General features: G+C 44.7%; 1 long non-coding RNA gene across 5 annotated transcripts in view; it reads right to left on the bottom strand.

The window, feature by feature from the left end:
- Positions 1–6,229: 6,229 nt before the first annotated feature.
- The window catches only part of LOC139828415 (uncharacterized), a 54,309-nt gene continuing 34,835 nt past the window's right edge, over positions 6,230–25,703 (bottom strand). For 2 of the 5 annotated variants that reach the window (XR_011739965.1, XR_011739967.1), the window contains 3 exons: positions 21,391–25,630; positions 14,275–14,446; positions 10,265–12,580 (listed from right to left, as the gene is read on the bottom strand). This is a non-coding gene — a long non-coding RNA (uncharacterized lncRNA). Of the gene's footprint in view, positions 7,966–10,264; positions 12,581–14,274; positions 14,447–21,390; positions 25,631–25,703 lie in introns of those variants that run through there. The other 3 variants (XR_011739968.1, XR_011739969.1, XR_011739966.1) reach the window with 3 other exon arrangements.

The following is a 25,703-nucleotide window of genomic DNA, read 5'->3' as shown; positions in this document are numbered from 1 at the left end:
AAATTAATCTTTCCTGTTCTAGACACATAGGCTGGGGTGGATTTCCCTCTGAAAGACAGCTGTCACTCTCCTCATTGATTATAGAGAGACACCGTGTAGCCAGCTTAGATTAGATACCTTCTCCAATAGGGTAAGGTGAATCCCATCTTCACATGAATCCCTTGCACCAACTTGGTCACCCTCACAACACTCTGAGGTTGAGCCAGTGAACAAGATGTTGATTAATGTGCTAATGATCCTGTTAGTCCGCAAATCCATTGGGTAAATATCACACCTCTCTGCACTGTCGAACAACTACAGAAATCACATTAAAAAAAATTCAATAATATTATCAAAAGGACATTGTTCAGAACTTTTCTATTGACAAAAGGCTTTGGAGACTCTGATCAGCTCCTGCTTTTCTACTTTGATCACTTAAAGTAGGTTTCAAATCTAGATCAAATGCTACTTTTAGCTGTTATTTCACTTTAGAGTTCAATCAGGACACACCTCTGCCTGGGTAAGAACACATTTATCGCTTAAGCCGGGCTAACATTTCCTAGGAGCCCGCCCAAGGTCACGTACCAGAATGTGCATTTTTACTACTCGGCCATCCTGGAATAAACAGGGATCGAAAGGCCCATTGTTCCAATTGTAATGAGCCTTCTGCAATGAATGTTGTTTATAAGCCAGAATGCAGAGTTTATATTACTATGACACATTCATAATGTGCAATTAACCTTCTTATTAATTAATCGTATCCCTTATGAAAATGAACTGTCTTAACAGAACTGATTCTGACCCTCTTTGGTGAGTGTTACCTCACTCCACTCCCAGTGGGGGCACAGGAGGAGCAAGATCCTACTCTGGGTAAAACCATCACAGTTCTTTAATATTGCACTAATATCTTCAGGTTTTCCTGGAGGGGAGAAAAAGCCCATAAAAGCTACTGTTGCTGGATCTGATTGCACTAACTGAGTACAGAGTCATTCCAAGGGCTCTTTATTGCAGTGGTCTCAGTAGGGATGACATAGGAGCTCTTGTTCTTTACGAGCTGTTGGATCTACTTGGAAGAGCATATGTGTTGTAAATAAATGGTGTGTTTTATATTATTGGAAGGACAATTTATGACCAACTAAAACCTCTTGCAGACAGCTATTTAACTTGTAAGTAAAATGACCTAACACTTAAGAAATGTAGAAGCTACAAAACAACCTATGTTGTGGACAGTATACTGATTTCTCCTTGATTTATGTTTCATGTAAAACTTGAAATGGCTATATTAAATATGTTTGCTGTAAAAATAAAAATAAAATTAAAAAAAAGAATCAAGTGATGCTTTCACACATGGTGAAGGTTTGCGACTACTGTAGATCCTTCAATTGCACTAGCACCTCTGATTTATTACACAGGTTTCTTCCCCCCCACTATTTCCATTTTCCCCACACTGACCTGTCAGGCAGATATGTAGGGGGCACAGTGCCCTGCCTGCTGTCAGCTTTGAAAGAGCTGTTGCACTCAACTACAGTGCACTTGCTGGAAATGTCTCTGTAAGTATCAATGGCTTACCGAAAAGTAAACTCTGTGGCTACTCTTTTGCCATCACACCCGTAACACCGTTTGTAGGGTGGTATCAGCACGGAGCAGCAGGTATGGCAACACACCCCAAAAGGTGGCTTCTTCACCATGAAACAAGTCATAGGATGATGTAAATCTTTTGTCTAGGTTGTTCTCGCTGCTCTTAACGTCGTAAGTACAGCCCAGACTAGCCTCCATAGAGAAAGGACATTTAAGGAGGGACTCAAAGCAGAAGCTTGGTCTGAATGTCTTCTAAAAGAGTCTCTTTCTATTCTCCTTTTCACTGTTTTTCCCTTTCTCTCTCCATTAACTCTACAGAAAGTCTACAGATAAAGATAACCTTCACAAGTATCCCCTCATTCCCTGCCTTTTCTGTTCCTCTTTGGGAAGGATCCCAGAGTGCTCTGCCCATACCAACATCCTCTCTGCCAGGGTTTGACAGATGATTGCATTTTTTTACTCAGGAACATGAGGAACAGCTTTCCTGACACCTGCAGAGGGAATCATGCAGAAGAAGAGCACACATTTCACAGCTGGAAGTTGGCCAAAGCACCAAGGTGTGTGCTACAGTGCAGTGCTGGTGTTTAAAAGAGATCACATAAAATGAGATGGATGGATGGAAGGAAGGAAGGAAGGAAGGAAGGAAGGAAGGAAGGAAGGAAGGAAGGAAGGAAGGAAGGAAGGAAGGAAGGAAGGAAGGAAGGAAGGAAGGAAGGAAGGAAGGAAGGAAGGAAGGAAGGAAGGAAGGAAGGAAGGAAGGAAGGAAAACTCTGGTCAAAGCAGGGTTGATTTTCATCATGGCTTTGTGTCAACCACCTGCAAAATTTCAGGGGCTATGAGGAGTTACTGGCCATGACAAAAGCAAAACAAAGAAGTGATGCTTATGTAGGTATGAGAGGTTTATTTTTGAAGAGTTTAGACCTATAGAGCTTCACATAAATGGCTTTTGGAAACAAAAAATTCATTTTTAGCTCTGTTACCTCTTTTACCCATTACTTGGTTGACCAGCTGTGCAAGCAGCCATCACCTGAAAGGGTGGTATGACCGGTGGCACTGTGACCATACAGTGCTTGGAGGGCTTCAGCCACCCGTTTGGGTGGAAATGACTGTGACAGCAACCGAGGAACACAGCTGGGACTGATGTGCCGCAAGCTTGGCGAGGAGAAGCAGCCCTGGGGCCAGGAGTCTGTAGGTGGCCTGCCCCACCCTTGGCAACACCAGCATCCTGCCCTTGGCTGCAGACCTTGGAGCAAAGGCGCTCCCAGCCTCTGGGTCTCAGCCAAGCTGCAGGAAGCAAATGTGCTGCTTCTTTTCTGCTCACTCTTAGCATGTAGCAAGAACCTGTTAATCTCCAGGTGGCTTTGTTGGCCCCATTTCCCAGCTGGCAAAGCAGCCCTCTGAGAAGGCACCTGCCTGCTGCATTTACCCATCTGAATGGCATCTGAGCATTGTGTCTTAACTGACTGAAAAGTGATCTATTAATTTCTTTTTTTTTTATTTTTAGCAAAATGTCTTGATGCGAATCATTTAACCTCTGTGTCACTCATCAATAATGACGATAAGTGGAAGTCGATAGTGCTACATGAAACGTACAGAGGATTAAACATCACTCTAGGCACACTGAAAGTGGGCGGTGTTACTCTATCTCAGAGATCTTAAGGAGGGGTGAGAAAATGGGTTTTGCACCACAGCCGAAGAGGCTGCACCCCTGTAACGTCAGTACTGACTGAGGAGGGTGCTCCAAATGGTGATCCTAATCACTTCCTGCAGGCCAGTGAATTTCCCTCATTAGCAGCCATCCAAGAACTGAACAGGTCTCACCTTGCTTGAGGAGCTCTCAGGAAATGATTGCTTGTCTTAGCAATGTCAAGAGATTTGTCAGTGAATATGAAAAATGTTTTCAGGGAATAGAAACTGGGGCTGAGCCAGGTGAAGGTTTCTACTTAATTGGGAAAAAAAAAAAAATAGATTCCAGTATTTTCGTTGCTAACTGGAAGTAAGTGGGAGCATTCTGAACAGCAGCGGTCTAGGTGTTGAAAACACCAATGGCACTAAAGTAGTTGAGGAGGCTTTTATTAGAGACAAGAGCAAGCCTTTTAGCCACTGAACACTTCCAAAAAAAATGGCCCGTAATTGCCCAGATTACAAGGGAAATTTAAAATCTGATCCCATTCAAAAAGCATTGCCAATATTGAACACATATTAATAGTGCATTAGCAAGCTTAGCCTAAAAACCTTCCAAACCCTGAATTTAGAAGAGCATAGGGCTGAGACATGACTTCCCAAGTAGTCTTGTGAATGTGACATCAAAAGTATTTTCAGCTAAAATATTATCACTACATTTTTTCATTAATGTTTTAGCTGTCATTTACATTTTTAAGAAATACTATGTAGAGAGCTAGGCTGGTTTCATCATGGGTGAATCAGTACCAGAAAATGTCACATCCCCCAGGGGCTCATGAGGAGCTGATTTCCACCCCTACTCTTCCTACGAAGTTCTTCCACTTGGGAGAAGTTAGTTGAGATCAAGCAGATTTCACAAAAGATGAATATGTAAAATAAAGACAGGGGCTGAGGACCTTTTACATTACCATAGTCCCTCCTTATAACAGGAAAATCCACATTGTTAGTGTTTAAAACTATCTCAACTAACACACAAAGTATTGTACTGTGTTGCAATTATATTAACTAGGGTAAAATATCTTTCCCAGCCCTCATTTCAGTGCTAACACACAGTGCTTCAAGCAAAGTGCTGGTCCACAGATGTTTCAGCAGATTCAGCAGGGCTCAGAAATGGTTCATTTGGGAGCACAGCTCCGAAACTTAGGGTGAACAAAGGGGGTCTTTTTCTCCTTTCAGAATAAACCATGTAGATGGAATGGAGGAGGTTTATTTATTTTAAGATCTTTCAAACACCTTCAGTACTGCTAAAAAAGACTGCTGTTTCTTGAATAAAAATAACTGCAGAACTATTAGCGCATTGCAGTTGCAAAGTTGCTCTTGTGCACATGCATCAGTGCTCTGTTGGATTGAGTGAAAACAAATTAGAAAAAAAAATGCTCAAATGAACTGATCTAGGTATCATGTAAAAAAAAACTGAGGAAGATTCTCCTTTAGCACGCATAGTGCAAGTGAGGCAGTGTAATTTCTTTCATTAGCTGCATGATCACGGGGCTGGTCCTGTCACGTGGAGACCACTTTGACAATGTGAAGACTGGGAAAACAGGTGAAATGTTGAAAGACCATATTTTAACAGAGTTATGAAGGAGGAAGCTGAGTATAAGGATGTGGGATGGATAGCATGGAGATGCTGATCCAACATTGTGAGAGGAGACAAAAACATGCGGCCCTTCTGGTCACAATTGCCCCACATTCCTGGGCCTTCCTTTTTAAAGGAACCTTGCCCTGGACCAGTGCCACTGCCAGTGGCGTGGGCTGCTTTTGCTGTCCTGGTAGGTTGCTGTCGATATTTGCAACTCTCAGCTGCAAGGCAGGAGTGAGGCTGCTTATATGGGCCTGAGCTGGTCAAAGCAGCAAGAGCATGCCAGACTCTTTTGAAAATAGTTTATTCAATGCTCAGACATGAAAACTTGCTGTTTCAAACGGTCCATTTGCTTTGACCCACAAACTGCCTTAGTTCAACTTTTGTCTCACAGAGCAACCTCCTGCTTCACTGAGGAGTAGGTTGATGGTTTTTTGAGTTTTCCTACTGTATCTTGAGGTTGTTGCCTTAGGGTAGGTTTATATATATATGTGTATACATATATATAACTGCACAAAATCAGCTATGAGGGAAATTGCCTTTGTCCAAGTTAGTCAACCAGCAATGGGAAAAGGTCAGACCAATTAGTTTTTATGTTCAGGGCCAAATCAATGCCAGCCAGAGGTACCTTCAGTGGAGAAGTTATAGCTTTCCTTACCTCTGTGCAAACTGAGAAAATTCAGCTCTACAGCTCAGAACATGAAATTTCTGTGAACAACGCGGCAACTATTAAGAAAAGTATTTTATTTTTTCACTGAAAGTTTTTTGGGAGAGAAACAAACACGAGCACGGCATGAAGCATAGCAGAAAGTAGACAAAGAAGCAGGGGTAGGTCTGAGCTTAATGGCTCAGAAATGTCACGCTTTATCACCTGGGTAGGATAGACAACTGAAAGACCACTGACATACGACACAATATGTGACAGCAAGTTCCATCCACTTGCAGCCTTCACAGTGTGTTCAAGGTGACACACAGCAAAGGACAGCTTGGTATGTGCTCCATGTCTCAGGAAGCAGAAGAGGGAGCAAGTCAGGGTATAACGCAGTTGCGAGGGACATCTAAAAGAGCCTAAGAAAACACTGAATGCACAATGACTTTTTGGATAGTGTTTTCTGGCAGTCATGCAAGTTTTTTTTTTTTTCAATGTACAGGATGAGACAATGCTGGTACCATCATTTCTTCAACCAAGAGGCAAATATCTCATTTAAAAGTTTATTTTAATGAAGTCACAATAGGGCCTCCAGCTGGAAAGGTTATTTATTAACCTCTTATTTACAAATTGAGCCCTGATTTGAAAATTAAGGCATTGTAATTTAATATTAACCCACGTGTCAGAAAATAATGAGACAAACTACAGGGAAAATTGCATTCCATATTGCAAAAGACCCATTTTATTTATAATGACCAGGATTACAAGTCATGCCAACATTGATGGATCATACTTTAAAAATCTTGATAGCTCATTCATTTCTATAATTATATTTATTACAAATTAAATAAGTTGTGGACACCCTTGATATACAAAGAGACAAAATTAATTTGCGAATCGGTATTAATCTGTCATCAAACTAAATGAACTCTCTTTCTGGCAGCCTACTGAATGCAATGTACTATACCAGGCTTTGTGTGATCCTCAGGACATGAAAGCAGTGGAAGTTCAAGTCCAAGCCATTGAAGGAACACCTCTTCACTTGAATGTATGTCATTTCTCAGTACGGATTTTAAAATTAAGAGATGAGATCACAACAGAAAAGCCTCTTGGCCAATTTCGGGTAATCAAAACAAATGTGAACACTCCTATGAGCCTTGGTGCGAGGGCTCTTTGCCCAGATAGATATACCTTGATGCAGTCAGTTGGAAGAGCTCTTCAGACCTCAGTGCCACCAAGCCCTGCAGCCTGGCCACCACTCAGCCAACAAACAGACCCAGCAGCCATGGCTGCTACGTGCCACCGCTTAGTTCAGTAGCAAAATGCAACATGCAGGGTTTTAGCACTTTTCCTGTGATCCCTAAACCTAGGTCACACTGTGGAAGCTGAAAAGGCTTGTGCACTACTGTTGTCCTTTCCTGAAAACGCAGGTCTTGAGTCCTTGGGGAAAAACCCTTCTGCGCACTGCTCGAGGAGCACGTGTGATGTTTGCTCCCCATGGCCGAGGGAGAAGCGAAGGCGGCTGTTCGGCTGCTCCTGGATGAGATTACAGATCCTAATGCTCAACAACTGCTGCTGCGGTTAGCCGAAATGTGTGCCCATCTGCTCTGGGGTTTTGTGCCTGTAGACAAGGAGTTCTGCCAGCTTCAGGAGGAGTCAGGCTTTCTTCCAAATTAATAAATTTGGAGCCGGGGGATGGGGAAAGAAAAAGGCTCAATGTTGCAGGTTAGAGTGCATTGTCCTAGTGGAAATGAGCAAAGCCCAGTAAGACAGGAGGTGGCTGCATGGTAACCTGTCCCCTTGCTACCAGCTTTTCCACACCAGAATCATCCCCACAGTCAGTGCTGACGAGCTGATGGTTGGGCTGTTTCTTTCCTAAATAGGACACAGCTTGTCTGAGGCAGCTTGTTTGCCTCTTTGGGGAGCAGGATATCATCCCTGTGTTTACAGTAGTTTGTTTGGTTTTTTTTTTTTTTCTTTCACCATTTTTCCCTTATTTTCTTTTTTTCTTTCCCCCTCCTCCCCCCAAGTTCTCCCAGAGGGAGTTGCCCAAACCCATCAGAGGCAAATTTGCAACTCCAGAAGGTTGGACTCTGTGCAAAAAATTGGCCAAAACACACTGAACTCCCCTGCCATAGTCTGCTGATCTCTCCATATCATTTAGCAGCTAGGATCAACTAATAAAGTGCAAGATGTAGAAATGTCATTTAGAGTTACCTACCCGTAACTAAATAACTTTGTAATGAATGAAAGACCATTTTGAGCTGATGCCTTAAAGACTAACTTCATCTCCATAAAGAAAGAAATATGACTCAAATAGAGACAGGCTGCATATGGCATTAACAAACCCTCTTTGTGTTTCTGTAGGAAAGACTGACACTGAGTGAGTTGTGCGCTTGCATCATCCTCACCTTATTTTCCTTTCATACTGATGACTCCACCTCAAAATATTCTTACAGCTTTAGATCTGCTTGCAGGGAGCAGGTGGGCCTCTTTGCTAGGAAATAGATGGAAAGGTGTTTCTTAGGTTAACTTCAGTTATAGAACAAGAACAGTACCCGGTTTTGTAATATCAGAGTAATTAATTCTGACTGTTCATAAAGGAAAACTCAGTATTGCCAGAAGAAATGATTTACACTTCCTTATATGACAGTGTTTTTCCATTCACCTTTTTTGGAGTGTTTCCTTCAAAAGATGTTAAGCCCATACATTACTATTTAGAGAGTCTAATTCAACCCGGGCAATAATGATCCATAAATATTCATGATTTTGTTTTAACATTAAAATAACATCTGTTTCAAAACATCTGCAATCTGTTTTCAATGCTTCAGTAACATTTAAATTAACTGTAACTAATACAATAAACCACTATTAGGGATAATGATAATGAAAGATGCCCTATTAAGAAACATGAACAACATGGAATTGAGTGAAAAACAAAACAGAGGGTGGAGGGGACAAACCCAACAGTCAGATACCAAAGCTCCTTGCAACTTAAATCCACCAGTATGGGGGAATTTCCTCTGTGTAGGACTATTGTTTAGCCACCTCAGCTGCTGCACCTCAGATCCACTTGAGTCTTGTTCAAATTTCCACTGCAAGAGCAATAATTTATGGCACAGGCGGTGTGACTGTGTTTAATGCTGAGGTGGGAGGCTTGTTCTCTCCAGCTGAAGGGGTCCACAAAGTATTTCTGAGTTGGAAAAGGCAGCCAGCGCAGGGCTCTCCCAGCCAGGTGAGGTTAACAAGTCTATTAACCTCCCCAAATCTCCCCACCATCCCACCAGAAGTCCCCAACAAGTGGCCATGCCTGGTGTCAGCACTCACAGGTGCCGCCATACTCCAGGGACCAGACTTAACCAAAACAGATAAATTCCCCCCAAAAAGGGCTATTGTTTTCTGCTATGATTTTGCCTCATTTTCTCTTTGTGGCCAGGAGAGATTACATCATGCACATCTGCATATGGTTGCAAGGGAAAGGTGAAGGTCAGGCGTATGACGATTCTGGGGAGGAAGGTTTCCCATCCTTCGCCGGTGGCTGCTGGTGGGCCGACACTTGGCACTCACCAACAGGAGACCCACACGCACCTCCCACCCATGTCTGCTGGCTGTAAAGTTTTGCTTTCATGGAAAGTCTTGCTGTCTTTGCTTCTCCCACACCCTGACAAAAATCCAGGAGGTGTTTTTAATCTCCTGGACCAAATGCAAAGGGAGTAGCAAAAAAAAAAAAAAAACAAAAAAAAAACCACAGAAGGATTACAGCAGCTGGGTTTGCTCTTATATGATGATTTCTTTAAAAACAAAATTTTATGTTAAAATACATTTTTTCTGTCAAAACAAAGCCAGGACTTGCAACACATCTGTGCAACTTCAACACAGTAAGAGCAGCTTGTTTACAGTGCCAGAGTGGCTCCTTTTTACCCCAAAAGCTCTAGGCAATCTAAAGAGGCCACTGCATAGGTACAAATAGCTCCAAGAATAACACCAAAGCTGTTCATCCTCATTGGTCTGAGCACTGCCCCCCTGGCAGAAACCCCGTGCCCTGGCTGCACGCTTAGCCCCGACACTAGGCTGGACCAGTCCTGGTGGGCCACCAGGGAGCTTCTACCCCTTTCCAGCAGTGACAAGAGCCTGTGGAAAGCAGAGCATAAATCCAAACCATTTAAAGTGTGATTAAGACTTCCCCTGATTACTGCTCTGCATGATATTGAATGCTTCAGCTGTCGGTGATTTATTGAAGTAATATATAATATGCTGTATTCAGTTAACGGTCCCCATCAAGCACAATCTAGTTGAACTGAAAAAAAAAAAAAAAAAAGAGTCTGTGCTCGCACTCTTAGAGGAAATCTCCCCAGATTTAAGGGAAATTGAAATATGCACATGGTAATCTGTGTCCAAAGCTTTTAGCACTTCAAAAAGCGCCAGTTGTTAATACTACTGGCTAAAATCAGCATTGGTTCAACAACTAACGGTCCCAATGCCATCCTCAACCGCTCCTTCCCTCTACCACTGACAACTGGCTCCTTCACCCCAGCTGCTTTAAGGCAGGCACTTGACATTTGTTTTTTTCAGCTTATGTTTTGGGTTTTTTTATTTTCAGTTTTATTCCAGGGTGAAGTTTCAATTTCAGGTTCTTTGGCAAAGGGGAGGCTGTGCAGCAGTGTTTTGTGCATCACGACGAGCTCCAAACCAGAACAGAGGAGGTGAAACTGCTAGAAACTATAACCTGAAAGTGAATAAACTGGGGCTGACGTACAAAAAAAATCAAAGGAGAAAACAGCAATATAAGCACTCAATACAGTTCCAGTATTTTTAATGTTTCTTAATAGAAGAAGTAGCAGTTAGTTATGCAGGGAAGAAGTTCATTTGTTTTCATGTATGATATTTGAGGTATTATTGCTCCTTTAGGATCTGATTCAATGAGATACTTCCACAGTGGGCTAATTTCAAAGCATCATTTTCAATTAACATTGATCTCAATCACAAGCCTCCCAAAATAAGGTAGCTGCATTAGAAATGCTTAGATTATAAATCAAATGTCTTATTTGACATTTGTTTTTAAGGATCCATGCCTCCAGGTTGTTGAGTGGTTGTTGCTTTTGTTTGTTTGTTTGTTTGAAGGTTGTTTTTTTGGTTTGTTTTTTTTGTTTGTTTGTTGTTTGAGGGGTTGGTTCATTGGTTTGTTTGTTTGTTTTCCACTGAGGACATAACCACAGGAAATAACTTCTGAAAACCAGCAGCGAGATCCTCTCGCACAAACACTCCTACTCCACAACCTGGGCCAGATGTGATGACCAGAAATCACAAAGATTTTCAGTACCATACTAGAATTTCTCCAGCTCACCAAAAATGGCACCTGAAAACACACATGGGGTTTGGTTTCATTTCCTCAGTTTCTAAAACCAGTGAAACTAGGCGCAATACTGAGTCCGAGAAAGACTTTTCTTCAGCTCTGATATTCTTGCATGAAAGTCACAGAGTTGTTTTTTCTGTACCACAGCAGGAATCTGACTTACAGTCAGTGTCTGATGGACATTGGTGCCCATGTCCATTCCTGTCCCAGCACAGACCAGCAAACAAGGGAACATTCTTGGCATTGGCCTGGCTCAACCAGCAAAGAGCAAGACTTCAGCTCATGTTTTCAGTTATTCTTCACCCTTCTAGATGCCAGCCAGATATCCTCCATGCTGACTGCAAGGACACACAGCCCCTGGAACAGTCTCTTTGCTGTCAGCTGAGACCCTAAACACATTGCCACCAGCAGATTTGGAAGAAAAGTCCTATTTACTCCCACAGCCGGCTTGATACAGCTGCGGAGGTGGTCAAAGCACATTTGGTTGTGGATTGGAGCACTCACTGACCTCATGGAGATGCAGAGTTTGGCCGCGGAACTCTAGCATCTCTAAAATACACACTGACAAACAGATAGATAGATATAGATATATTTCCTGCAATGAATGATGGTACATGTTGATGGAAGCAGCAAAAGTGCAGCCCTGACCTGAGCCCATGCCAACTGTTTAGGTCTTGCTCCCAAGTTCAGGAGCCTTAGAGCTTCTCTGTAAAATGTCTGTAAGAATATTTTAGCCTGGGCATCATATTTTTCCCTTAATCTCACTCAGAATCCTTTTAGCTGAAACTTTCCAAATCAAATTCAGCTGGAGGGATGGACTGTTAAAAGTCTGGCAAAGTTATATACTGCTGGGTCTTCAAATGGGAAGACCCAGGCAGCCTCACAGAAAGCTGGAAGTCCCAGCTCTGCTCATGAGCTGTGATAGCACACTCCTCCTGAAACCCAGCAGAACAACATCAGCTCAGAGCTTGGACAGTAGGAACCTCAGTATTGCAGCAGCAAATGTATTGCTATATCTCAGACCAATAAAGCAAAAAATGCATATGCAATAAATTGCCTTTTTCTGGTTGTTTTTTTTTTTTTTCTTTTCCTCACAGTTTGATTATCCGTCATGATAAGACATTACTTAAAGCAGTGGTGACACTGTCTAATCATTCTTGTGAAATATAGACTTCTCTCTCCACTTCAGACAGAGCCGACATTAATACACATTTATGCAAAGCAGAGCTGGAGCTGTCAAGGGCTAATCTTTACAAGTATGATAAATGATGTTTATTTTCAGTGATGGAACGAAACACCCTGGCTGACAATAATTGTAATAAAAAGGACAGATCAACTTCTATAAAGTGATTGAATTACCAGTCTATTGCATTAATGCCTGATCTTGACTATGTCATAAACCTGCTTTAGGTTACCAACGACTGCACATTAGGAAACATCCACCTTCAAATAGGCACTCTGACCTTGACCTGTGGGAATGCAGATGAGTCACTGCTGGATGCAGGTTTTGGCCACTCTTTCATTTGTTTACAGTAAAGTAACATTTCCTCTTCTCAGGCCGACAAAACAGCATCCAGTGTCCCCTGAGACTGGTAGAAAACTTGCAAAAGCTCAGCAGCTCTGCGTGCCTCCTCCACACACACACGTGATGGCCGAGCTCCCACACACAGGGATGAATTTGCTGCTTGTGTCTGCAACACAGGTCGGATTCACCAACATTCACAAGGATCAGCACCAGCACTGTGGATTGCCAAAACTCCTTGAAGAAAAAAAAAGATGGAAAGAGGTAAATCTTCCCCACCTACCTGGGAGAATGTCAGCATCCTCCACCGGACAGGGCATGCAGCCCAGGGCTGTGGAGAAATGGAGATGTGTGCCAGATCACTGAAAGGAACACCCATGTCCACTGTGCAGCCAGACCAGCCTCTAGCACAGACGCCCTCCACGTCTCCAGCAAAGAGAAATGCCTAAGATGTAGCCTTGGAGAATAGATCTCTCTTTGCCTTGGTCTTTAATTTTGCAGAGGACACGTTTATAAAATATGGGCTCCAGAGAGTCCACAATATGTCTTAGTTTCATCTGTGGGTTTTGCCAGGTGGGTGCTACCACTAGGTTTTCTGTGGTTGCCCTGCCTGCAACATAAATGGAAAAAACCAAGGGCATTTGAAGCCCTTTCCAGGCATTCCACTATATGCGGGTGCTCACATATGGCATGGAGACACATATGTCAAGCAAACCCAGACAACAGTGGGGCTTCTGCAGCTTTTCCAGGCCCAGATTCAGGATTCAATCACAGTCTATCAAAAAATGGGTTAGATTAGGAGACAACGTGCTGCCTGCCGTGCCCTACAGTTCATCCATAGTATGACTGAAAACTCTCAGAAATGACTTTGTAAGTAACTCTGTCATAGAAAACAAAAACATTTTCAGAAGGGGACAGATGTTGTGGGGAAAAGGCGGCCAGACAGACAAAGAGAATAAAAGAATGTGCAGTTATATCTGTGTATGTTTACACAAACATTCATGCATCTATTGCCATGTGTTTGCCTCTAACTGGGATTTCTGACATAAAACTGAAAAGGAAAAGTAAGAATAGGGTTCATAACAATTCTTCACAAAACAGTGTTCTGGAAACACTTTGCTTCAGGTCAATTGAAATATTTCTTCACATTTTTTGATTATTTCTTTTATATATTTTCCATTCCATTATCTTTATAGTTAGTGTATATTTCATGTTTCAAGTATTCCGTGTTTCTATTCCAGTCCCGATTTGTATAGTATTGCTCTGTTTCATAATTCATTTTGCATTCTTTCATGTAAGAATTTGTACTATAGTATACATTAATGCACAGTGGTGCCAAAGAGAAGTCATTTCAGACTGAAACTTGAAATGTCCCATTCTGACAGCTGACTGCTGTGAGTTTATTGAAATGAGTTATTCTGATTTTTTTTCCTCTAAACTTAAGTTTGTCCAAATTGGCACACCCCCATGGGATAGTTCAGTTTTAGCAGAGTGCCATTTTCTGACAGTAGACATTAAGCAGGAAATTTTCAGCCTTTCTCAGTCATGTATTTGTCTGCACATGAGCGTGTGTGTGGTGCCACACGGCAGGACCCCACAGGGCCTGGGAGGTGGGGACCACAGCTGGGCAGCAGGAGCTCTGATCACTGCCCAGATGATGGTTTCCTACAGCCCTGGTTTCTATCCAGCTGGTACTGGAAGTGTGGTGGTACTCCTGAAGGTCCTAACAGAGATATTAACTATTTTGGAGTGATATAAAGCAAGTAAAAACAGTTAATCTAAGGAGTTGGCTGCTTTATTGAAGAGCATCCTCCCCATCAATTCCTTCCTGAAATAAATGTTATTTCTATTGGATCTCTGTTCCCAGCATTGCTCTTACAAGATTTCAGCCTCTGCAGACCTGTCTGCAGTCAGAAATGTGACAGACCAACCTGTAGCATGGCTCCTGTGGGCAGATATGGGCCCATACGGTGTGAAGCCAACAGATGTGGCAGGTTCCTGAGATGGTCCTTCAGCCACGGGGAGAGAGGAGGAGGATGGGCAGCCAGACCTGTTCTTTCAGCTGGGGCTGAGCAGGAGGCTCAAGGTTGGAAGCACTTCTGACTGGTGGATCAGGGAAGAGAGATACATGAGTGCAAATATTCCCTGTCCTACTACTATAAAGGGCAATGAAAGCTGCTACCCCTGAGCCCCTTACTCTCCCTTCCATTTCTTCCTCTGACCACTGAGATTTGCTAATTACTCTACTCTTTATTAAAAGGTGGATACATGCATAGCATGTGTATCTCATAAAGAAGGCAGAAACCTGTAAATTACATCATATCCAAATTTTACATGTCACATAATGCTATATATTCTCCAGGGTGAACTACTGTCAGAGTGAAAATCAACCTCATTGGCAGCTACAGATTTTTTCACAGAGAGAAAAGATCCAGCACAAATCCCTCATCATCCAGCATTGCCTGTGTCTAAACTTCCACAGCACAAGTGCTTGAGGGCTGAGTCAGAATAGCTATAGCCGCTTCTGTCATGTCCCACACATCAAAAAGACAAGCAGGGTCCCATTGTCCCATGAACCGATAATGTCAGCAAGATGCCAGCATCCTCAAAGTATTGCTGACCTCAAATGTGCTGGAACTGCTGAGCCAGTCATGCAAAGTGTAGTTGTTTAGCTAAAAAAAAAGAAGCAGCAAATTTAAACAGATGTATTTTTAAAGTCACATATTTGAGATTTTCCTCTATCTGGCTTTAGCTTAGTATTTCTTAACTTAGTATTTCTTAGTATTTTCTGCATTGAAGAGTGCAGAGAAAGCCCTTGGTGGACAATGGGGCAGGAGCAGCCACACACAGACTGAGCTTTGCAAAAAAACGCAACAACCCAGATGGAGGCTGGGACTAGAGAGTGGCCATTCTCCCTGTTGTCCCCAGGGTCTGGCACTGTCACAGGACAATGCCAGCTGGGGGTACCCTCCTGCCCCTGGCTTCCCCATCCGTCCCCTTCCTCTGGGGCAGGAACAGCTCTGGGACAGTTGTCACCAGTATAGCCATGTTCATCTGCCCCAATCATAGGCCACCAGGGTGCTAAAAAAATGTAAAGTGGCAAGAAAACTTGTGGTATTTTCAGAGAAAATGCCTGGCTTATTTTCTTTGGGTACAAAAGCAGCCAGCCTGCATCCCCACACTGTTCCAGGCAAGTTGCGGGATGAGGTCAGCATTACAAACCTCCCTGGCACTTCCCAGGAGGAGGGCAGGGAAGCCTGAATACTTTTAATTTCTAAAATAACTTGTTTACTGCCATACCAGTAACATTCTTACTTTTGTCTATTTTGTTTATACCAACCAACCTGTCATAAGGAAAACTAAAAACACATCCTTGTTTGATGAGAGCAAAACCATCCCTTTTACCCAGATGTGCACAGAGAGAAAAACAGCAAAAATCCAAGTAAAGTCCCTGGGTGGTGGGGGTGATGCCTGGGATGGCAGCAGAGATAAGCCGGGGGCTGCAGCACACACCACCCAACAGTGCCTGGCCATGGTGTGGGGCAGCAGCTGCCACCACCATCCTGGGAGTGCCAGCCTCCAAAGTACTTGTCTTTCAAGAGAGGGCAATCCCAAACAAAGCCTATGCAGGATATTGGTCCCCCAGCATGAGCACCACCAGGAGCTGCTCAAGGGGTGATGGACATGTGGGAAGGACATGTGGGAAGAGGTTATGTGATAACAGGAACCATGAGTCTGGTTCCCTTAAACCACAGGACTAGATCTCCAGACACAGAGGGAGTCACATTTCAATACCAGGTATTGATAAAACAGGTTGTGGTCCCCAGCTCCCCCTTCTACCCCTCCAGCAGGAGCTACTGCTCTTGCAGCTCTACCCAAAACAGCCTGACCCACTCACGCTCTGTATGTTATGGGTCTGAACCAACTTGGGTGGGTTTTGCCTGGGGGAAGCAGGAGGCACTCACATAACTTGCAGTGATGCAACAACCCCAGAAAAGGGAAAAGCAGGAGGAAGCAGAACACAGAGATCTCATTCACCAGCACAGACCACGACCAGAGCACCTCAGTGCAGCACAGAGCAGCAGTGTGAGGCCAGGGGAGAGCCGGGCTGGGGTGCTGTGGTGTGGATGTGCTTGCTCACAGACATTGCATGGTGGAGGAGTCATGTGTGGGGCTTTTGCTGTGGCTGACAGAGCAGGGAAAGAGGTTTGTGACACCTGAGAGCATCAAAAGGCAGCACCATGATAAAAATTGTGCAAACAGCAGGAACATTTCTTTAATAAGTCTCCAGACAGATAAATCACAGCTTAAGGAGAGATTGCAGTGCTATTTATTAGTCATTTGTGCATGATTTGCTCACACCATTGGTAGTGGAATTTCTTTTTCGGGTATTTAATTTTCATCAGAAATGATTTGTGTGCTGCATGGCAGCTCGTACCAACACCACCACCCTGCAGTGTACAGGCACCTGTGACCAACCACTTACAGCCAGCTCCAGTCTTGAAGAAAAATGCTGATCGTGACCTCTAAAGGAGATGCCCCAGTGGTTAAATGCATCACCTTGTACCTTTCTTATTTTTCAGAGCTGTTTGGTTTCCTTGCATGGCTGAGTAATACCCACCAGCAGGTAGCACATGGTCCTTTAAGCTGGATCCCTTATTTCCAGCCATTTCCACATCCCATCTTCACACTGGGAAACAACAGGCTGGGTGGTAATGGGCAAAAAGGCACAGAAAAGGCTGGTGTAAAGGCAAACAAACACATACTACTAAAACCACACAAATTGCATTTTAGAAGACTCAGTTAAAATGCCACCCCAATTTGTACCTGCTGTTAATCCAAGGGGTTAAGTCAAAGCTGAATTTTCCCCCTGTATGGAACATCCAGCAACACAACAGTGCTATGACTAAAGTAACATTGCAGAAGCTCTATAGCAGTTACTGCCGTACAAGGGAGATCTTGCTATTTGACACTTCTCCAGAGCAAACATTCCCAGCTTTTGGAGAAGTAATTAGCTGTCTTTCCAAGATCTTAATTGTGGGACCTAACTGTGTATTCCTTGCTGGGCAATTTTTACATTTCCACTAGCAAGAGGGAGAAAACAAATACCTTGCATGGTAACCAGAACCTTTCAAACTCTCTAGAACTAGCAACAACAAAGGCTATCTACTTGGAATAGTCTAACTTACCTACAAAGTAAAAATTATTACTATCTCTTTTTCTTCTGATAGTTCAAGATACATTTACTACTTTACTCAAAGCCCCACTTACCACAAGAAGCTGCCAAACAAAGGGTTGGCGCTTTGGAAACCATTTTCTGAGAAGTATGAGGAATGCCAGACTAAGGCTCTGCCATCACGTAAAATCCATTTTTCACCTTATTCAGACACACAGTGAAATTCAGTCCCTTGTCTACTCCCTACTCAAGTCCTTTAACTTGCGAGAAACCTTAGGAGATGTTCATTAGTGCATTGGTAACTAGAGAACTGGAGACACTTTTTTGCCTCTGTATGTGATGGATAATAAACGTTGAAAAGTTTCTGTTAGGGAATAGCATTTTTGGTTTGGCGCCAACTGGACCTACTCAAAAAACACATGTGAGGGGCGGGGGAGTTATGGCCAGCAGTTCTGCTTTGTTGTTCCTATTATTATTAATTTTAATTATAAATGTGAGCTGCCAAAAACCTGAAGGTACCTACCCCCTCCCTAAACGTAAGAAATAACTAAAATTTGAGTTAGACTAATTATTTTCTTGAGGTTTAATAAAGATTTGGCTGCCCTTGGCTATGCATTTGATGTCCTCCTGCTCCCCAGCACTATAAGAGCCTGGAGTCACAGCCATCTCAATGACCAACAGCCAAGAGGAGCAGAACTCACACAGGAGCAGAGCACCATGAGCACCAACCTCACTCGAGGTCACAACACAACTCCCAAACTCATCTTCAGGTTTTCACTTACCTGGCAAATTCAGGCTGTTTTCCTTCCCTGCAATTACCCCTCTAGAGCCCAAGTCCACCACCAGCCTCTCCAAAATCCAGCAAACATCTCTAACACCCTGGGTAGCTGTCACACACTACTAACTAGCCTCTTTTAAAAGGAAACAGGTACTTTCTTTAGCATTAAACTACACTGTGTGTTTCCCAGGCTGGCCTGGGACTGCAGACAAGGTAACACTGCAAAGAAAAGCCCTGAACTGTGCAGGAGAACAAAGGCTTGTTTGTGGAAAAATTGCTTCACTTTGAAAAATGTAAATGTTTAAGCACTTCTTATTAAAGTAATTCAAAAATGCAAGACTGGCCCAACAGGAGAGAAGCCAACACTTCTCCCAAGGCAGCTGTCCAGGCCAGAGCTCGCTCTGTATGTGGGAGTGAGCAGCTCCATTCAGTCTATTAGAGAAAAATAGCTGAAAGTGATCTGTTGGAAGCTGTCTCCATACACACAGACACACACATACACAGCTTTGATATGTGGGTCTGACTTAATTATAGCTGGCAAATGCAAAGGTTAGATGTGCTTGAGAATGATGCTTGACAAAACTATATTGTGCAAAGGAGAATTTGGTTTCCCAGAGAAAAGTAAAGCAGATAGTGGCCACATCTGGATTTTTTCTCACTCTCACATCACTCTGCATTTCCTGGTTAGAGATGCGATCTCCCCAAGAGAGGCTTTTCTTGTGGTATTTCTAGCTGGGACTGGACACACCACAAATCTCATGAGAAAGTCTTTCCTTCCAAGATTCATGAGCTGGAAGCTCCTGAAGCACAGATAGTTCAGGGAAGTGACCAACTGTGCAGTCGCCTTCCAAGCTCCCAGCCTTTTGGGGGGTCTGGTAGCACATGCAATGAAATACGGTCCCATCTTGCCACCTTCCCACCAGCACAGACACTTGATGTTACAAATGTCTGGAAAGCTCCTTACTTCAAAATATTAAAACGGGAAAAGAGAAGTCCTGCTGTGTCAGAGCAGGCAGGGCTTGGAGGTCTGCCTGACTGCTTCAAGGTCACAAAGAAGTCATCTCAAAACAGCTGCTCTAGCTCATAACACACCATGAGGAGAGGGACACCCCAAAATCACCCGCTGCTGATTTCCACTTCCAGGGAACACCAGCTTTCCCTTATGCTGGGAAGGGAGCAATGCCTAGCAGGAGCCTCAGATCTTCTCTAGCAGGGGAAAAAACCCTCAGGCCAATCCAAACCTTCAACTCTAGTCAGTTCTGGGTCTAATCCATCTGCAAAGCACATACCATGAAACCATCTGAGAAAAAAACACCTTCAGAGCCCTCTCCACCCTGGCTCACACCCCTCTGTGCTTGGTGTCTCCCAGTTTTCTGAAAAGGTACAAAACGAGCACTTTGGAAGGCATTTGGCTGATTCTGGGATATCTCAGTCCTGCTTTGACATGGGTTTTACTGCCAGACCCTGGGTAATCTGCTTAATTGATCCGTGAACTCAGTTCCCTATCCTTAAAAATAAGAGAGAGAAATAACAGCATTTCCTAATATCCCTGTGATGTTGTGAAGATTAATGCATTAGAGAACAAAGTGTGTCAAGATTCTCCAAAGGAAAAGCAAGTTAGAAAGTCAATGTAGCACTGAGGAGTGTGTTTCAACACAATGTTGGTTTATTCCAAATTGTTCCTGTCCAAGGAAGATTTGAAAGCTAAAATTAAAGCAGAACAAATGCATCTTTTTCTGGGCTCCAGAGGGGACTGCTCAGCATGTGGGCACATAGGAACACTCTCAGGAATAGGACGTTTGAAAACTATTGTGAAAACTGTGGTCAAGAAGTGGTGAAACCTGCTGAAATCCCACAAGGAGACTTTATTGCCAGGCACTCAGTGACCTCCTTGTGGGCAGAAGCTGGTAGACACAGATTTCCATGCTCTCTGACCTCAATGCAAAGCCTGGAGCTGCATAGTCTGAAGAGGCTCAGCCACTAGGTACCAAAGTTGTCACTCCTCCACCTGACTCTATTGTGGCTTCATGGTAGACCATGTTGAGCCCCCCCAACCTATCAGGCACCTCTGAAAAACCTCAGCACACACCTCTTGTAAGGTTAAGGTTAGAGACTCCTTTGCAATATAATCATTCTCCTGAAGCACACAATCCTCCCCTTCCTTGCAGTTCACCATCGTTCAAATGTGACAGCTTGTAGCTCTGCCCCTCCTGGAGGAAATCTCACTCTAACAGTGTGTTTTGGCACAGTGTGTGTTGGCCGGGGTCATGTCACATGGGGACTGTGGTGTTGTATTTTAGCACAGGACAATGGGGATTCTAGGACCTTTCCTTTTCACATAAGGCAGCGGCTGTTTAAGCTGCAGGGAGTCAGCTGGGAGCTGAACATTCTCCAGTTCATGCTGCATGTTTATTTTCCTTCTGGACCCATGAGACACGAATTCCTGAGAGGGAACCTTTCTCTCTGGGGAAGTTAATAATATGGATTCAGACCTTCTTCAACTGACAAAAAAGCTTAAAATTCAGCTCCACCATCTCCTGGGCTCTATTAGAAAATCTCTACCATTATCATGAGCCTATCTGAAGAAAACCAAGCTATTTCTATGTAAGCATTCTCCCTGGACAGCTAAGCCCAAGACACATCACCTCTGAATCCTCATGCCATGAAACAAACCACCTCAGGGCTGCAGGGACCTTTCAAAGCAATTGTAGGTACCTTCAGATTCAAACACATCACTGGTACTTCCACTCAGCTGGGTTCAATCTTCATCACAGCCTATCCGAATCAGGGCTATCATGCTTTGGACATTCACTGCATAGAAATCATAGAACGTCCTGAGTTGCAAGGGACTCACGAGGATCATTGAGTCCAACTCCCATCCCTGCATAGGAAATGTAGGCATCTGAGCCAACATTACACATCCCAGTGCACAGGGTGTACTGCACAAGAATTCGGGAGCATCAAGTGCAGCAAAAAAGATGCAGGTTAGACAGCAAGAAAACCTCTCTAATTATAAGGTTGATGCAGCCTGTGGAGAACCTGCAGAATTTCCCCCATTAGAGACCTTTAAGAACTGGTCAGATGAATACATACACGTCAGGCAAGAGCCAAGTGTGTTTGATCCTGCGTGCAGGTGTGACCTCTTCAGGCTTCTGCCACTTCTCTGGTCTTCCAGGGTGCGTTGAAGCAACCCAGGCACACCAGTCACCTGGGGCTGCTGTGAATCCCAGCCTTGGGTTGTCACTGGGAGCACTGGAGATCTCAATGGGAAATGTCACCTTCTTCAAGTGGCAGGACTCCTCCCACGAATTTGTTCATCTCTCCATCCATGCTGGGTATGAATCCTACCTGGGAATAACTCACATGCATCTGGTTAGAATTGCTACCAAAGCAGATATGTTTGAGTTGTGGGAGGGGAAAAAAGTAGAGATACAGGGAGTTAACATCAGTGGAAAACAACTAAAGGTGCTAATACATGGTAAGCAGGCAGCCCAGACATTGGGCAAAGCTCACCAACTCCTTGATGGGCTTTGGTGATGCTAGGCCCCCTTGCAATCAGCACAGATGCATTGTACCCCCACCTCTCTTTCTTTCTAATAGATACAGCCCATTTCAAAATGTATTTCCTAAGATCAGTCAGTAAAGGGTCATCAGACACCCACAGGTGTCAAAACAAACGTGCTGCCTGGTGCAGCAGGGATCATGGGTGGTGGTGAGCAGGACCTGGCGCTCACTGGGTTGCTGGTACCCGCATCAAACTCACTCCCTGCCTCCGCACATGCTGCCTCTCTCCCAGCACCCCTGGTTTATTCGGGTCTGCTGGAGTCTTGGCTAAAACAGAGGTCTCTAGTTTTGTATGACCTCCCTTCCCTTGTGCTCAGCTATAAGAAGCAAGAGGAGTTTCAGCCAAGCTCTTCTCTACCACCTAGTGGGAAATCAGATTTTTCTCACCATGGCAAGCATGGTGCTGAACAGTATTACTTGTGTGATGCCTGGACAAGCCCTTTGCAACCTGTCTGCCCATGCCAACCGGGCACATCCCAATGGCCGTCAAAAGCCATCAGGTCAATGGGTCCCTTCGTGACTCTTAGCATCACCCTGGCTTAGGGACCAGCAAAGCATGGTTAAGAGAAGTTGTCTCCTCCAGTACTCACCATTTCTAGTGCAAATAAGGACTATCCAAGCCCATTTTCCAGTCAGTCACCAAGCAAAAGGGCACCTAGATGTACCACAGCTCAGTGTCTCTCAATTCAGCAGCATCGCTTCAAAAAAACCCTACCTTTCCACACATGTGTAAATTCTCCATGCTTTCCTGCCTCCAACCACCTTAGCCAAGGTTTGGGCATGACCCCAAGCTGCCCGCAGCCTCAGGAGCCGTGATGGCCCCGCAGCACCTGAGCACCGGCCATCGGTGTCAGGTCCAGCAGTGGCTCTTGGAGGAGCAGGGCTCTGGCCAAACTCCAGCACAGGTAATTGCAGTCTGTGTACTTAAATTCCCCCTGCAGATACAGCCGCCTTAATTTCCTGTCCTAAACTGTAGGGTAGTGTTGCACTTGTGTTGTTAAACAGCTGCCATGCGCTACCCAGAGGGGCTTGTATTTTGGCAGTGGGTGGGTTCAGCACGTTTCACGGACAGAGAGAAAGCAGGGCGCTGCATTAAGCTGCCACTTGCCCCTCTGCTTCCCCAACATAGTTTAGGCAGCACCAGCTCTCTATGCTCTTTCTCATGCAGCCAGAATCTGGACACCCCATTCACCTTGCCTTGTAAGCAAGCCCTGATGGGGAAAGTCAGTCTTTCCTCCAACTGCTGCCAAAACAGAGGATGCAAAGGGTTAACGGTGCAACTGCCGAGGGGGGTTCTCCTTGCAAACTGGAGACCCCTGTGAGTTTTATGGGGAGGGCTGGTGAGGGTGGAGGGATGGGGCAGGGGAAGAGAATTTGCTTTATGACTTTGACAGGAACTCCCATCATGGTATAATTATGGAAGTGAGAAGTCTGCGTGTAATGAAGACCATATGCTGTGTTAAAACACACACGCACAAATATTAGGCCCCCATGGGGCCTACGGGGGAGCTGGGGGGGATCAGGAAGTGGTGGAGGAACCAGCCCTCCCCTCAAATCTCCTTGCAGATTTTCCAGCCTGGCTGTGACCAGGGCAGCAGGGATACAGGGTGGCTGGAGAGCCCAGCACAGTCAAGCAGGGCCAGTTCGGTGTGAAAAACATTCAGTTTCAATAGCATATTGAGTGGAAGGAAGGACGTCAACGCCAAAAAAAAAAAAAAAGAAATATAAAAAAGGCTTTCACCCCACATTGCTGCAGACAGCCCCTGAGAGCTGGGTCTCCTTCAGCAGCAGTTTTTCTTCAGGTCCCGCTACAATTTTTCCCCTTCCTTTCAAACTACGCCCTCGCTGCTCTTCCCTTGCTGGAAAACATCTGCACACAGCTGCTTGTGGAGGCGACCAGCCCTCCTCCTCACCCCATCCAGCTGTGCTGGTAGGAGCAACACGATGTCCCCAAGCAGCTCCTGGGCTGGGGAAGATGTCTTTGGCGAGCACCAGGGCCACCCAGCTGGTGTTTGAAGTCCCCATGCCATCCTCTCCATCACCCCGCCTGCTCTTTATAATGTGAAGCTTTCTTGGCTACAGCGTATTCCATGTCTCCGGATCTCACATGTCTTCTGCTTCACATCATCCACTCACTCTCTTTATGTGTCCTTTTGGCTTCTTTTGAGGCTGTTTCTTCCTTCACAGGTCACACACTTGCAGGATTATCTTCTTTCCAGCTTACTTTCTGGATCTGTCTCCCTGCAAGCCCCTGTGACACCCATGTACACTCACACCCACTGCCAGCCTACCAGCATACGCTCACCATGGCACATTCAACCATTCACCATGCCTCTTTGGGAGCCATTCTCCATATTAACCTTCACAGGGATGGACATGAGCTGTACATCATCGCTCCTAAGCCCACTTACAACATCTATCCCCCAAACTTTGTCCATCCTTTTCCCTGCTGACAGGACAGACTCTGACCTGGAGCAGATGACCCTGTTTTTCCCTGCTCTGGAGCAGTTTCTCCCAGCTGGTGGTGCCTGAGCTGGGAGGTCCAGCTCGAGCTGCCTGGCACAGGCCCGTTTTGTTCTTCCTGCTGTTTTGCCAGCAGAAAAAGGAGCTGTTGCTGTTGTGTACCAGGGCTGGGGGTGAGAGCTGCAGGAGTCGCTGCGGGCAGCAATGCTGCTCTCCTTGCCCAGCAGCACCAAGGGCGCCCAGCTGCAGGTCTGGCTGGGGTCAGCAGGGGATTGCAAGGCTATGGGAAAGCAAAACTGATGAGCTCAACATAAGCTCTCCTTGCACCTAAGGAGGACAAAATACATCCCTGTGTCTCTACAGTAGAAAAGAGAGGTGAGAGGAAAAATCTCATTCCCTGAGGAAGAAATACCAAATGGACAGTGGCTTATTCCAACTAATTTCACTAAGACTGTCAATTTGCAGGAGAAGAGAGCCCGTAAATTGTGTTTGCCTTATATTTTATACAACCTCCATGTAAAATACTCTTCATTCATTTATACATATACCATTGTGTATCCTCCTTAAAAAAATAGCTGCTTTCCACTACCTAAAGCTGCTGCTATAGATTCATTACAGGCACAGGGTTTGGGAACACAACTTCCACAGCATTGCAGGGCACTATTAGAAGAGGGTCACCCACTCCGGAGGGAGAGGACCCACATTTCCCATGTATGCAAAGGGGATCCACCAAGACTACAGCATAGAAAGTGCCTGGATGAACACTGCTGCCAAACGCATGCTCAATTTATGATTTATCTGTCTGCCTATCTTTATCAGTGTAAGTTCCTCTCCCACATTTCCCATCTGCATCTGCTCTCAGGCAAACGAATGAGTGTTTGGTGTTGGGTTTTATTGTCTACTACATACAAAATTGTTGCTTCAACTAAAAGTATCCGTCACCATAGTGGCTTAAAAGATGTTAACGCTCAGGGCTTATTGTCCCCAGCACGCACTCACCCACATGATGCAAACCCTCCTCACCACTGCCTCCACACCTGATGAGAAAGAGACATCCCTGGATGGACCCATCCAGTCCAGCTGTGATGTGGGGAATTTTCCAGGGCTCCTCCAAACTTTTACAGCTGGTTTTACAGGAGAGAGCTGTCATGTAGAGGTGAACCGCAGGTGCAGTGCAAGTAGCCTTCCTCCATTGGGGACAGAAGGGCAAGGAGCAACCTCTTTTTTTCCCGCTGTCTGCTGTGATCCACGATTCCCGTCATGCACAGTGTGTCATTTCCCATGAGTACCTGCCTGTTTCTGCCATCTGCCATGATTTATAGAAAATGGGCAGTGATTAATAGCCCAGTCAATGCCGAGTGAAGTCATTTTCTTTCATT

Source organism: Patagioenas fasciata, chromosome 7 (genome assembly GCF_037038585.1).
Source record: "Patagioenas fasciata isolate bPatFas1 chromosome 7, bPatFas1.hap1, whole genome shotgun sequence".
Lineage (NCBI taxonomy): Eukaryota > Metazoa > Chordata > Aves > Columbiformes > Columbidae > Patagioenas > Patagioenas fasciata.
This window is presented reverse-complemented; position numbering and strand designations above follow the sequence as displayed.